The sequence below is a fragment of the Taudactylus pleione genome, unplaced genomic scaffold (assembly GCF_031769625.1).
Source record: "Taudactylus pleione unplaced genomic scaffold, aTauple2 ptg000117l, whole genome shotgun sequence".
Classification (NCBI taxonomy): domain Eukaryota; kingdom Metazoa; phylum Chordata; class Amphibia; order Anura; family Myobatrachidae; genus Taudactylus; species Taudactylus pleione.
Genome location: NW_028284519.1, coordinates 15,269,639 through 15,284,182, shown reverse-complemented (window position 1 = coordinate 15,284,182; position 14,544 = coordinate 15,269,639). Strand labels below are relative to the sequence as shown.

The following is a 14,544-nucleotide window of genomic DNA, read 5'->3' as shown; positions in this document are numbered from 1 at the left end:
TAGGTTAAATATTTCTTTAGGGTTTTAAATTAGATTGAAAAAATGTAGCATATAATCTCTTTGGCCAATGACATACAAATTTCGATAGCTAACCATGACATGTTTTTTGGGTATATTTTTTATATTATTTTGCCAAAAATTGTCCAAGTAAGTCCTCGTTAGTATAGTGTGAAGTGTTTCTGCCTGTCATGCGGGAGGCTGGGGTTCAATTCCCCGACGGGGAGTTTTGAACTTTTAATCTATTTTTTTTGCATGCTGTTTCACTTTGTTTCATTGAGATAACAAAAATGCCTTATCTAAATTGAATCCAGGGATTATGTCAACTTGAAAAAAATCTTGCATGTAAGCTTCATGGCCAGTGCTACAAGTAGAATTTACGAGGTCCCCATGACCTGGTTTTGGGTATATTTATCAAAGTAATAAATAGTGATTCAATACACTGCTTGGTTAGAGCAGGAGAAAAGACTTTAAAGTGCTATGCATTGCAAGAGTAAAATTATGTTGTCAAAATTACTGACTTTTCATTTGCCAAATAATAGTTTAAATATTTCTTTAAGGTTTTAAATTAGCTTGAAAAAATGTAGCATATAATCTCTTTGGCCAATGACATACACATTTCGATAGCTAACCATGACATGTTTTTTGTGTATATTTTTTGATCATATTTTGCCAAAAATTGACCAAGTAAGTCCTCGTTAGTATAGTGTGAAGTATCCCCGCCTGACCTGCGGGAGACCGGGGTTTGATTTCTCGACTGGGAGTTTTGAACTTTCAATCTCTTTTTTTGCATGCTGTTTCACTTTGTTTCATTGAGATAACAAAAATGCCTTATCTAAATTGAATCCAGGGTTTCTGTCAACTTGAAAAAATCTTGCATGTAAGCTTCATGGCCAGTGCTACAAGTACAATTTGTGAGGTCACCATGACCTGGTTTTGGGTATATTTATCAAAGTAATAAATAGTGATTCAATAAACTGCTTGGTTAGAGCAGGAGAAAAGACTTTAGAGTGCTATGCATTGCAAGAGTAAAATTATGTTGTCAATATTACTGACTTTTCATTTTCCAAATAATAGGTTAAATATTTCTTTAGGGTTTTAAATTAGCTTGAAAAAATGTAGCATATAATCTCTTTGGCCAATGACATACAAATTTCGATAGCTAACCATGACATGTTTTTTGGGTATATTTTTTGATCATATTTTGCCAAAAATTGACCAAGTAAGTCCTCGTTAGTATAGTGTGAAGTATCCCCGCCTGACCTGCGGGAGACCGGGGTTTGATTTCTCGACTGGGAGTTTTGAACTTTCAATCTCTTTTTTTGCATGCTGTTTCACTTTGTTTCATTGAGATAACAAAAATGCCTTATCTAAATTAAATCCCGGGTTTATGTCAACTTGAAAAAATCTTGCATGTAAGCTTCATGGCCAGTGCTACAACTACAATTTGTAAGGTCCCCATGACCTGGTTTTGGGTATATTTATCAAAGTAATAAATAGTGATTCAATACACTGCTTGGTTAGAGCAGGAGAAAAGACTTTAGAGTGCTATGCATTGCAAGAGTAAAATTATGTTGTCAAAATTACTGAATTTTCATTTGCCAAATAATAGTTTAAATATTTCTTTTAGGTTTTAAATTAGCTTGAAAAAATGTAGCATATAATCTCTTTGGCCAATGACATACACATTTCGATAGCTAACCATGACATGTTTTTGTGTATATTTTTTTATCATATTTTGCCAAAAATTGACCAAGTAAGTCCTCGTTAGTATAGTGTGAAGTGTCTCCGCCTGTCATGCGGGAGCTGGGGTTCAATTCCCCGACGTGGAGTTTTGAACTTTTAATCTCTTTTTTTGCATGCTGTTTCACTTTGTTTCATTGAGATAACAAAAATGCCTTATCTAAATTGAATCCAGGGATTATGTCAACTTGAAAAAAATCTTGTATGTAAGCTTCATGGCCAGTGCTACAAGTACAGATTGCGAGGTCCCCATGACCTGGCTTTAGGTATATTTATCAAAGTAATAAATAGTTATTCAATACACTGCTTGGTTAGAGCAGGAGAATAGACTTTAGAGTGCTATGCATTGCAAGAGTAAAATTATGTTGTCAAAATTACTGACTTTTCATTTGCCAAATAATAGGTTAAATATTTCTTTAGGGTTTTAAATTAGCTTGAAAAAATTTAGCATATAATCTCTTTGGCCAATGACATAAACATTTCAATAGCTAACCATGACATGTTTTTTGTGTATATTTTTTGATCATATTTTGCCAAAAATTGACCAAGTAAGTCCTCGTTAGTATAGTGTGAAGTATCCATGCCTGACCTGCGGGAGACCGGGGTTTGATTTCTCGACTGGGAGTTTTGAACTTTCAATCTCTTTTTTTGCATGCTGTTTCACTTTGTTTCATTGAGATAACAAAAATGCCTTATCTAAATTGAATCCAGGGTTTATGTCAACTTGAAAAAATCTTGCATGTAAGCTTCATGGCCAGTGCTACAAGTACAATTTGTGAGGTCACCATGACCTGGTTTTGGATAAATTTATCAAAGTAATAAATAGTGATTCAATACACTGCTTGGTTAGAGCAGGAGAAAAGATTTTAGAGTGCTATGCATTGCAAGAGTAAAATTATGTTGTCAATATTACTGACTTTTCATTTGCCAAATAATAGGTTAAATATTTCTTTAGGGTTTTAAATTAGCTTGAAAAAATTTAGCATATAATCTCTTTGGCCAATGACATACAAATTTCGATAGCTAACCATGACATGTTTTTTGTGTATATTTTTTGATCAAATTTTGCCAAAAATTGACCTAGTAAGTCCTCGTTAGTATAGTGGTGAGTATCCCCGCCTGTCACGTGGGAGACTGGGGTTCAATTTCCCCAACGGGGAGTTTTGAACTTTTAATCTCTTTTCTGTGTGCTGTTTCACGTTGTTATATTGAGATAACAAAAATGCCTTATCCAAATTGAATCCAGGGTTTATGTCAACTTGAAAAATATCTTGCATGTAAGTTTCATGGCCAGTGCTACAAGTACAGTTTGCGAGGTCCCCTTGACCTGGCTTTAGGTATGTTTATCAAAGTAATAAATAGTTATTCAATACACTGCTTGGTTAGAGCAGGAGAATAGACTTTAGAGTGCTATGCATTGCAAGAGTAAAATTATGTTGTCAAAATTACTAACTTTTCATTTTCCAAATAATAGGTTCAATATTTCTTTAGGGTTTTAAATTAGCTTGAAAAAATGTAGCATATAATCTCTTTGGCCAATGACATACACATTTCGATCGCTAACCATGACATGTTTTTTGGGTATATTTTTTGATCATATTTTGCCACAAATTGACCAAGTAAGTCCTCGTTAGTATAGTGTGAAGTGTTTCTGCCTGTCATGCGGGAGGATGGGGTTCAATTCCCCGACGGGGAGTTTTGAACTTTTAATCTATTTTTTTTGCATGCTGTTTCACTTTGTTTCATTGAGATAACAAAAATGCCTTATCTAAATTGAATCCAGTGATTATGTCAACTTGAAAAAAATCTTGCATGTAAGCTTCATGGCCAGTGCTACAAGTTGAATTTACGAGGTCCCCATGACCTGGCTTTAGGTATATTTATCAAAGTAATAAATAGTGATTCAATACACTGCTTGGTTAGAGCAGGAGAAAAGACTTTTGAGTGCTATGCATTGCAAGAGTAAAATTATGTTGTCAATATTACTGACTTTTCATTTTCCAAATAATAGGTTAAAGATTTCTTTAGGGTTTTAAATTAGCTTGAAAAAATGTAGCATATAATCTCTTTGGCCAATGACATACAAATTTCGATAGCTAACCATGACATGTTTTTTGGGTATATTTTTTGATATTATTTTGCCAAAAATTGACCAAGTAAGTCCTCGTTAGTATAGTGTGAAGTGTTTCCGCCTGTCATGCGGGAGGATGGGGTTCAATTCCCCGACGGGGAGTTTTGAACTTTTAATCTATTTTTTTTGCATGCTGTTTCACTTTGTTTCATTGAGATAACAAAAATGCCTTATCTAAATTGAATCCAGTGATTATGTCAACTTGAAAAAAATCTTGCATGTAAGCTTCATGGCCAGTGCTACAAGTAGAATTTATGAGGTCCCCATGACCTGGCTTTAGGTATATTTATCAAAGTAATAAATAGTGATTCAATACACTGCTTGGTTAGAGCAGGAGAAAAGACTTTAGAGTGCTATGGATTGCAAGAGTAAAATTATGTTGTCAATATTACTGACATTTCATTTTCCAAATAATAGGTTAAATATTTCTTTAGGGTTTTAAATTAGCTTGAAAAAATGTAGCATATAATCTCTTTGGCCAATGACATACACATTTCGATAGCTAACCATGACATGTTTTTTGGGTATATTTTTTGATCATATTTTGCCAAAAATTGACCAAGTAAGTCCTCGTTAGTATAGTGTGAAGTATCCCCGCCTGACCTGCGGGAGACCGGGGTTTGATTTCTCGACTGGGAGTTTTGAACTTTCAATCTCTTTTTTTGCATGTTGTTTCACTTTGTTTCATTGAGATAACAAAAATGCCTTATCTAAATTGAATCCAGGGTTTATGTCAACTTGAAAAAATCTTGCATGTAAGCTTCATGGCCAGTGCTACAAGTACAATTTGTGAGGTCACCATGACCTTGTTTTGGGTATATTTATCTAAGTAATAAATAGTGATTCAATACACTGCTTGGTTAGAGCAGGAGAAAAGACTTTAGAGTGCTATGCAGTGCAAGAGTAAAATTATGTTGTCAATATTACTGACTTTTCATTTTCCAAATACTAGGTTAAATATTTCTTTAGGGTTTTAAATTAGCTTGAAAAAATGTAGCATATAATCTCTTTGGCCAATGACATACAAATTTCGATAGCTAACCATGACATGTTTTTTGGGTATATTTTTTGATCATATTTTGCCAAAAATTGACCAAGTAAGTCCTCGTTAGTATAGTGTGAAGTGTTTCCGCCTGTCTTGCGGGAGGCAGGGGTTCAATTCCCCGACGGGGAGTTTTGAACTTTTAATCTATTTTTTTTGCATGCTGTTTCACTTTGTTTCATTGAGATAACAAAAATGCCTTATCTAAATTGAATCCAGGGATTATGTCAACTTGAAAAAAATCTTGCATGTAAGCTTCATGGCCAGTGCTACAAGTAGAATTTACGAGGTCCCCATGACCTGGTTTTGGGTATATTTATCAAAGTAATAAATAGTGATTTAATACACTGCTTGGTTAGAGCAGGAGAAAAGACTTTAGAGTGCTATGCATTGCAAGAGTAAAATTATGTTGTCAATATTACTGACTTTTCATTTTCCAAATAATAGGTTAAATATTTCTTTAGGGTTCTAAATTAGCTTGAAAAAATGTAGCATATAATCTCTTTGGCCAATGACATACACATTTCGATAGCTAACCATGACATGTTTTTTGGGTATATTTTTTGGTCAAATTTTGCCAAAAATTGACCAAGTAAGTCCTCGTTAGTATAGTGGTGAGTATCCCCGCCTGTCACGCGGGAGACCGGGTTTCAATTCCCCGACGGGGAGTTTTCAACTTTTAATCTCTTTTATGTGTTCTGTTTCACGTTGTTTCATTGAGATAACAAAAATGCCTTATCCAAATTGAATCCAGGGTTTATGTCAACTTGAAAAAAAGCTTGCATGTAAGCTTCATGGCCAGTGCTACAAGTACAGTTTGCGAGGTCCCCATGACCTGGCTTTAGGTATATTTATCAAAGTAATAAATAGTTATTCAATACACTGCTTGGTTAGAGCAGGAGAATAGACATTAGAGTTCTATGCATTGCAAGAGTAAAATTATGTTGTCAAAATTACTGACTTTTCATTTTCCAAATAATAGGTTCAATATTTCTTTAGGGTTTTAAATTAGCTTGAAAAAATGTAGCATATAATCTCTTTGGCCAATGACATACACATTTCGATCGCTAACCATGACATGTTTTTTGGGTATATTTTTTGATCATATTTTGCCAAAAATTGACCAAGTAAGTCCTCGTTAGTATAGTGTGAAGTATCCCCGCCTGACCTGCAGAGGACCGGGGTTTGATTTCTCGATGGGGAGTTTTGAACTTTCAATCGCTTTTTTTGCATGCTGTTTCACTTTGTTTCATTGAGATAACAAAAATGCCTTATCTAAATTGAATCCAGGGTTTATGTCAACTTGAAAAAATCTTGTATGTAAGCTTCATAGCCAGTGCTTCAAGTAAAATTTACGAGGTCCCCATGACCTGGTTTTGGGTATATTTATCAAAGTAATAAATAGTGATTCAATACACTGCTTGGTTAGAGCAGGAGAAAAGACTTTAGAGTGCTATGCATTGCAAGAGTAAAATTATGTTGTCAATATTACTGACTTTTCAATTTCCAAATAATAGGTTCAATATTTCTTTAGGGTTTTAAATTAGCTTGAAAAAATGTAGCATATAATCTCTTTGGCCAATGACATACACATTTCGATAGCTAACCATGACATGTTTTTTGGGTTTATTTTTTGATCAAATTTTGCCAAATATTGACCAAGTGAGTCCTTGTTAGTATAGTGGTGAGTATCCCCGCCTGTCACGCGGGAGACCGGGGTTCAATTCCCCGATGGGGAGTTTTGAACTTTTAATCTCTTTTCTGTGTGCTGTTTCACGTTGTTTCATTGAGATAACAAAAATGCCTTATCCAAATTGAATCCAGGGTTTATGTCAACTTGAAAAAAATCTTGCATGTAAGTTTCATGGCCAGTGCTACAAGTACAGTTTGTGAGGTCCCCATGACCTGGCTTTAGGTATATTTATCAAAGTAATAAATAGTTATTCAATACACTGCTTGGTTAGAGGAGGAGAATAGACTTTAGAGTGCTATGCATTGCAAGAGTAAAATTATGTTTCAAAATTACTGACTTTTCATTTGCCAAATAATAGTTTAAATATTTCTTTAGGGTTTTAAATTAGCTTGAAAAACTGTAGCATATAATCTCTTTGGCCAATGACATACAAATTTCGATAGCTAACCATGTCAGGTTTTTTGGGTATATTTTTTGATCATATTTTGCCATAAATTGACCAAGTAAGTCCTCGTTAGTATAGTGTGAAGTGTCTCCGCCTGTCATGCGGGAGCTGGGGTTCAATTCCCCGACGGGGAGTTTTGAACTTTTAATCTCTTTTTTTGCATGCTGTTTCACTTTGTTTCATTGAGATAACAACAATGCCTTATCTAAATTGAATACAGGGATTATGTCAACTTGAAAAAAATCTTGTATGTAAGCTTCATGGCCAGTGCTACAAGTAGAATTTACGTGGTCCCCATGACCTGGTTTTGGGTATATTTATCAAAGTAATAAATAGTGATTCAATACACTGCTTGGTTAGAGCAGGAGAAAATACTTTAGAGTGCTATGCATTGCAAGAGTAAAATTATGTTGTCAATATTACTGACTTTTCAATTTCCAAATAATAGGTTAAATATTTCTTTAGGGTTTTAAATTAGCTTGAAAAAATGTAGCATATAATCTCTTTGGCCAATGACATACACATTTCGATAGCTAACCCTGACATGTTTTTTGGGTATATTTTTTGATCATATTTTGCCAAAAATTGACCAAGTAAGTACTCGTTAGTATAGTGTGAAGTATCCCCGCCTGACCTGCGGGAGACCGGGGTTTGATTTCTCGACTGGGAGTTTTGAACTTTCAATCTCTTTTTTTGCATGTTGTTTCACTTTGTTTCATTGAGATAACAAAAATGCCTTATCTAAATTAAATCCAGGTTTTATGTCAACTTGAAAAAATCTTGCATGTAAGCTTCATGGCCAGTGCTACAAGTACAATTTGTGAGGTCACCATGACCTGGTTTTGGGTATATTTATCTAAGTAATAAATAGTGATTCAATACACTGCTTGGTTAGAGCAGGAGAAAAGACTTTAGAGTGCTATGCAGTGCAAGAGTAAAATTATGTTGTCAATATTACTGACTTTTCATTTTCCAAATACTAGGTTAAATATTTCTTTAGGGTTTTAAATTAGCTTGAAAAAATGTAGCATATAATCTCTTTGGCCAATGACATACAAATTTCGATAGCAAACCATGACATGTTTTTTGGGTATATTTTTTGATCATATTTTGCCAAAAATTGACCAAGTAAGTCCTCGTTAGTATAGTGTGAAGTGTTTCCGCCTGTCATGCGGGAGGCAGGGGTTCAATTCCCCGACGGGGAGTTTTGAACTTTTAATCTATTTTTTTTGCATGCTGTTTCACTTTGTTTCATTGAGATAACAAAAATGCCTTATCTAAATTGAATCCAGGGATTATGTCAACTTGAAAAAAATCTTGCATGTAAGCTTCATGGCCAGTGCTACAAGTAGAATTTACGAGGTCCCCATGACCTGGTTTTGGGTATATTTATCAAAGTAATAAATAGTGATTTAATACACTGCTTGGTTAGAGCAGGAGAAAAGACTTTAGAGTGCTATGCATTGCAAGAGTAAAATTATGTTGTCAATATTACTGACTTTTCATTTTCCAAATAATAGGTTAAATATTTCTTTAGGGTTTTAAATTAGCTTGAAAAAATGTAGCATATAATCTCTTTGGCCAATGACATACACATTTCGATAGCTAACCATGACATGTTTTTTGGGTATATTTTTTGGTCAAATTTTGCCAAAAATTGACCAAGTAAGTCCTCGTTAGTATAGTGGTGAGTATCCCCGCCTGTCACGCGGGAGACCGGGTTTCAATTCCCCGACGGGGAGTTTTCAACTTTTAATCTCTTTTATGTGTTCTGTTTCACGTTGTTTCATTGAGATAACAAAAATGCCTTATCCAAATTGAATCCAGTGTTTATGTCAACTTGAAAAAAAGCTTGCATGTAAGCTTCATGGCCAGTGCTACAAGTACAGTTTGCGAGGTCCCCATGACCTGGCTTTAGGTATATTTATCAAAGTAATAAATAGTTATTCAATACACTGCTTGGTTAGAGCAGGAGAATAGACATTAGAGTTCTATGCATTGCAAGAGTAAAATTATGTTGTCAAAATTACTGACTTTTCATTTTCCAAATAATAGGTTCAATATTTCTTTAGGGTTTTAAATTATCTTGAAAAAATGTAGCATATAATCTCTTTGGCCAATGACATACACATTTCGATCGCTAACCATGACATGTTTTTTGGGTATATTTTTTGATCATATTTTGCCAAAAATTGACCAAGTAAGTCCTCGTTAGTATAGTGTGAAGTATCCCCGCCTGACCTGCAGAGGACCGGGGTTTGATTTCTCGATGGGGAGTTTTGAACTTTCAATCGCTTTTTTTGCATGCTGTTTCACTTTGTTTCATTGAGATAACAAAAATGCCTTATCTAAATTGAATCCAGGGTTTATGTCAACTTGAAAAAATCTTGTATGTAAGCTTCATGGCCAGTGCTTCAAGTAAAATTTACGAGGTCCCCATGACCTGGTTTTGGGTATATTTATCAAAGTAATAAATAGTGATTCAATACACTGCTTGGTTAGAGCAGGAGAAAAGACTTTAGAGTGCTATGCATTGCAAGAGTAAAATTATGTTGTCAATATTACTGACTTTTCAATTTCCAAATAATAGGTTCAATATTTCTTTAGGGTTTTAAATTAGCTTGAAAAAATGTAGCATATAATCTCTTTGGCCAATGACATACACATTTCGATAGCTAACCATGACATGTTTTTTGGGTTTATTTTTTGATCAAATTTTGCCAAATATTGACCAAGTGAGTCCTTGTTAGTATAGTGGTGAGTATCCCCGCCTGTCACGCGGGAGACCGGGGTTCAATTCCCCGATGAGGAGTTTTGAACTTTTAATCTCTTTTCTGTGTGCTGTTTCACGTTGTTTCATTGAGATAACAAAAATGCCTTATCCAAATTGAATCCAGGGTTTATGTCAACTTGAAAAAAATCTTGCATGTAAGTTTCATGGCCAGTGCTACAAGTACAGTTTGTGAGGTCCCCATGACCTGGCTTTAGGTATATTTATCAAAGTAATAAATAGTTATTCAATACACTGCTTGGTTAGAGGAGGAGAATAGACTTTAGAGTGCTATGCATTGCAAGAGTAAAATTATGTTTCAAAATTACTGACTTTTCATTTGCCAAATAATAGTTTAAATATTTCTTTAAGGTTTTAAATTAGCTTGAAAAAATGTAGCATATGATCTCTTTGGCCAATGACATACACATTTCGATAGCTAACCATGACATGTTTTTTGGGTATATTTTTTGATCATATTTTGCCAAAAATTGACCAAGTAAGTCCTCGTTAGTATAGTGTGAAGTATACCCGCCTGACCTGCGGGAGTCCGGGGTTTGATTTCTCGACTGGGAGTTTTGAACTTTCAATCTCTTTTTTTGCATGCTGTTTCACTTTGTTTCATTGAGATAACAAAAATGCCTTATCTAAATTGAATCCAGGGTTTCTGTCAACTTGAAAAAATCTTGCATGTAAGCTTCATGGCAAGTGCTACAAGTACAATTTGTGAGGTCAACCTGACCTGGTTTTGGGTATATTTATCAAAGTAATAAATAGTGATTCAATACACTGCTTGGTTAGAGCAGGAGAAAAGACTTTAGAGTGCTATGCATTGCAAGAGTAAAATTATGTTGTCAATATTACTGACTTTTCATTTGCCAAATAATATGTTAAATATTTCTTTAGGGTTTTAAATTAGCTTGAAAAACTGTAGCATATAATCTCTTTGGCCAATGACATACAAATTTTGATAGCTAACCATGTCAGGTTTTTTGGGTATATTTTTTGATCATATTTTGCCATAAATTGACCAAGTAAGTCCTCGTTAGTATAGTGTGAAGTGTCTCCGCCTGTCATGCGGGAGCTGGGGTTCAATTCCCCGACGGGGAGTTTTGAAATTTTAATCTCTTTTTTTGCATGCTGTTTCACTTTGTTTCATTGAGATAACAACAATGCCTTATCTAAATTGAATACAGGGATTATGTCAACTTGAAAAAAATCTTGTATGTAAGCTTCATGGCCAGTGCTACAAGTAGAATTTACGTGGTCCCCATGACCTGGTTTTGGGTATATTTATCAAAGTAATAAATAGTGATTCAATACACTGCTTGGTTAGAGCAGGAGAAAATACTTTAGAGTGCTATGCATTGCAAGAGTAAAATTATGTTGTCAATATTACTGACTTTTCAATTTCCAAATAATAGGTTAAATATTTCTTTAGGGTTTTAAATTAGCTTGAAAAAATGTAGCATATAATCTCTTTGGCCAATGACATACACATTTCGATAGCTAACCGTGACATGTTTTTTGGGTATATTTTTTGATCAAATTTTGCCAAAAATTGACCAAGTAAGTACTCGTTAGTATAGTGTGAAGTATCCCCGCCTGACCTGCGGGAGACCGGGGTTTGATTTCTCGACTGGGAGTTTTGAACTTTCAATCTCTTTTTTTGCATGTTGTTTCACTTTGTTTCATTGAGATAACAAAAATGCCTTATCTAAATTAAATCCAGGGTTTATGTCAACTTGAAAAAATCTTGCATGTAAGCTTCATGGCCAGTGCTACAAGTACAATTTGTGAGGTCACCATGACCTGGTTTTGGGTATATTTATCTAAGTAATAAATAGTGATTCAATACACTGCTTGGTTAGAGCAGGAGAAAAGACTTTAGAGTGCTATGCAGTGCAAGAGTAAAATTATGTTGTCAATATTACTGACTTTTCATTTTCCAAATACTAGGTTAAATATTTCTTTAGGGTTTTAAATTAGCTTGAAAAAATGTAGCATATAATCTCTTTGGCCAATGACATACAAATTTCGATAGCTAACCATGACATGTTTTTTGGGTATATTTTTTGATCATATTTTGCCAAAAATTGACGAAGTAAGTCCTCGTTAGTATAGTGTGAAGTGTTTCCGCCTGTCATGCGGGAGGCAGGGGTTCAATTCCCCGACGGGGAGTTTTGAACTTTTAATCTATTTTTTTTGCATGCTGTTTCACTTTGTTTCATTGAGATAACAAAAATGCCTTATCTAAATTGAATCCAGGGATTATGTCAACTTGAAAAAAATCTTGCATGTAAGCTTCATGGCCAGTGCTACAAGTAGAATTTACGAGGTCCCAATGACCTGGTTTTGGGTATATTTATCAAAGTAATAAATAGTGATTTAATACACTGCTTGGTTAGAGCAGGAGAAAAGACTTTAGAGTGCTATGCATTGCAAGAGTAAAATTATGTTGTCAATATTACTGACTTTTCATTTTCCAAATAATAGGTTAAATATTTCTTTAGGGTTTTAAATTAGCTTGAAAAAATGTAGCATATAATCTCTTTGGCCAATGACATACACATTTCGATAGCTAACCATGACATGTTTTTTGGGTATATTTTTTGGTCAAATTTTGCCAAAAATTGACCAAGTAAGTCCTCGTTAGTATAGTGGTGAGTATCCCCGCCTGTCACGCGGGAGACCGGGTTTCAATTCCCCGACGGGGAGTTTTCAACTTTTAATCTCTTTTATGTGTTCTGTTTCACGTTGTTTCATTGAGATAACAAAAATGCCTTATCCAAATTGAATCCAGGGTTTATGTCAACTTGAAAAAAAGCTTGCATGTAAGCTTCATGGCCAGTGCTACAAGTACAGTTTGCGAGGTCCCCATGACCTGGCTTTAGGTATATTTATCAAAGTAATAAATAGTTATTCAATACACTGCTTGGTTAGAGCAGGAGAATAGACATTAGAGTTCTATGCATTGCAAGAGTAAAATTATGTTGTCAAAATTACTGACTTTTCATTTTCCAAATAATAGGTTCAATATTTCTTTAGGATTTTAAATTAGCTTGAAAAAATGTAGCATATAATCTCTTTGGCCAATGACATACACATTTCGATCGCTAACCATGACATGTTTTTTGGGTATATTTTTTGATCATATTTTGCCAAAAATTGACCAAGTAAGTCCTCGTTAGTATAGTGTGAAGTATCCCCGCCTGACCTGCAGAGGACCGGGGTTTGATTTCTCGATGGGGAGTTTTGAACTTTCAATCGCTTTTTTTGCATGCTGTTTCACTTTGTTTCATTGAGATAACAAAAATGCCTTATCTAAATTGAATCCAGGGTTTATGTCAACTTGAAAAAATCTTGTATGTAAGCTTCATGGCCAGTGCTTCAAGTAAAATTTACGAGGTCCCCATGACCTGGTTTTGGGTATATTTATCAAAGTAATAAATAGTGATTCAATACACTGCTTGGTTAGAGCAGGAGAAAAGACTTTAGAGTGCTATGCATTGCAAGAGTAAAATTATGTTGTCAATATTACTGACTTTTCAATTTCCAAATAATAGGTTCAATATTTCTTTAGGGTTTTAAATTAGCTTGAAAAAATGTAGCATATAATCTCTTTGGCCAATGACATACACATTTCGATAGCTAACCATGACATGTTTTTTGGGTTTATTTTTTGATCAAATTTTGCCAAATATTGACCAAGTGAGTCCTCGTTAGTATAGTGGTGAGTATCCCCGCCTGTCACGCGGGAGACCGGGGTTCAATTCCCCGATGGGGAGTTTTGAACTTTTAATCTCTTTTCTGTGTGCTGTTTCACGTTGTTTCATTGATATAACAAAAATGCCTTATCCAAATTGAATCCAGGGTTTATGTCAACTTGAAAAAAATCTTGCATGTAAGTTTCATGGCCAGTGCTACAAGTACAGTTTGTGAGGTCCCCATGACCTGGCTTTAGGTATATTTATCAAAGTAATAAATAGTGATTCAATACACTGCTTGGTTAGAGCAGGAGAAAATACTTTAGAGTGCTATGCATTGCAAGAGTAAAATTATGTTGTCAATATTACTGACTGTTCAATTTCCAAATAATAGGTTAAATATTTCTTTAGGGTTTTAAATTAGCTTGAAAAAATGTAGCATATAATCTCTTTGGCCAATGACATACACATTTCGATAGCTAACCATGACATGTTTTTTGGGTATATTTTTTGATCAAATTTTGCCAAAAATTGACCAAGTAAGTCCTCGTTAGTATAGTGTGAAGTATCCCCGCCTGACCTGCGGGAGACCGGGGTTTGATTTCTCGACTGGGAGTTTTGAACTTTCAATCTCTTTTTTTGCATGTTGTTTTACTTTGTTTCATTGAGATAACAAAAATGCCTTATCTAAATTAAATCCAGGGTTTATGTCAACTTGAAAAAATCTTGCATGTAAGCTTCATGGCCAGTGCTACAAGTACAATTTGTGCGGTCACCATGACCTGGTTTTGGGTATATTTATCTAAGTAATAAATAGTGATTCAATACACTGCTTGGTTAGAGCAGGAGAAAAGACTTTAGAGTGCTATGCAGTGCAAGAGTAAAATTATGTTGTCAATATTACTGACTTTTCATTTTCCAAATACTAGGTTAAATATTTCTTTAGGGTTTTAAATTAGCTTGAAAAAATGTAGCATATAATCTCTTTGGCCAATGACATACAAATTTCGATAGCT

General features: G+C 34.5%; 3 non-coding genes across 3 annotated transcripts; all 3 read left to right on the top strand.

Annotated features, from left to right (window-relative positions):
• Positions 1–6,580: 6,580 nt before the first annotated feature.
• TRNAD-GUC (transfer RNA aspartic acid (anticodon GUC)) lies at positions 6,581–6,652 on the top strand. The gene has a single exon. It is a non-coding gene; the product is annotated as a tRNA-Asp (tRNA).
• Positions 6,653–9,791: 3,139 nt separating this feature from the next.
• On the top strand, positions 9,792–9,863 carry TRNAD-GUC (transfer RNA aspartic acid (anticodon GUC)). The gene has a single exon. It is a non-coding gene; the product is annotated as a tRNA-Asp (tRNA).
• A 3,674-nt stretch (positions 9,864–13,537) lies between these two features.
• On the top strand, positions 13,538–13,609 carry TRNAD-GUC (transfer RNA aspartic acid (anticodon GUC)). Its single transcript has one exon. It is a non-coding gene; the product is annotated as a tRNA-Asp (tRNA).
• The last annotated feature ends 935 nt before the right edge of the window (positions 13,610–14,544 follow it).